Consider the following 529-nt stretch of genomic DNA (forward strand, 5'->3'; position numbering starts at 1 on the left):
TAAAAAGCAAAAGTTGTACAACGTTCATTAGGCCTACATGTAACTGTGTTTATAATCTCTAGGTACTTTTGAGAATCTGGCTTTCGACGAAGGTTTGGAACAGATCCTTGAAGAGCTATGTAAGTATTTTCTCTTTTTCTATTAACTACTCAATGTCTAATAATAGCAATAATAATAATAATCGTTATCATTTTACCCCACCAGTTGACGAGGCCCAATTAGTTACCTGTGATGATGACTGCGATGTTAATAACGGTAGGTTGCATATACAGACTTTCGTTTTTCTCAACGTATTAAAAGTTTCAGTTTCTCATAAAGTGTTTACAAAATTTTGACAGGTGAACACGTTGGTTCTGACAGCCACATGGTAATATTACCTACAGAGGAGGTGTTGCAAGCTACATCGGAATCACGTCACGAGCTACACAACGTCACACAACCCACCCCCGAGCGCGTTACGTCTTCAGAGGAAGAGTCTCACACGCGCACAGCCAGCACGAGCGATCACAACCCAGCCGCATCCAGCCCC

At 41.6% G+C, this 529-nt stretch overlaps 1 long non-coding RNA gene across 1 annotated transcript; it reads left to right on the plus strand.

Annotated features, from left to right (window-relative positions):
• Positions 1-66: 66 nt before the first annotated feature.
• Positions 67-358, plus strand: LOC107671578 (uncharacterized). Its single transcript, XR_001632219.1, has 3 exons — positions 67-119; positions 205-255; positions 339-358. It is a non-coding gene; the product is annotated as an uncharacterized LOC107671578 (long non-coding RNA).
• The last annotated feature ends 171 nt before the right edge of the window (positions 359-529 follow it).

Source organism: Sinocyclocheilus anshuiensis, unplaced genomic scaffold, assembly GCF_001515605.1.
Source record: "Sinocyclocheilus anshuiensis isolate Anshui unplaced genomic scaffold, SAMN03320099.WGS_v1.1 scaffold17800, whole genome shotgun sequence".
Taxonomy (NCBI): Eukaryota; Metazoa; Chordata; class Actinopteri; order Cypriniformes; family Cyprinidae; genus Sinocyclocheilus; species Sinocyclocheilus anshuiensis.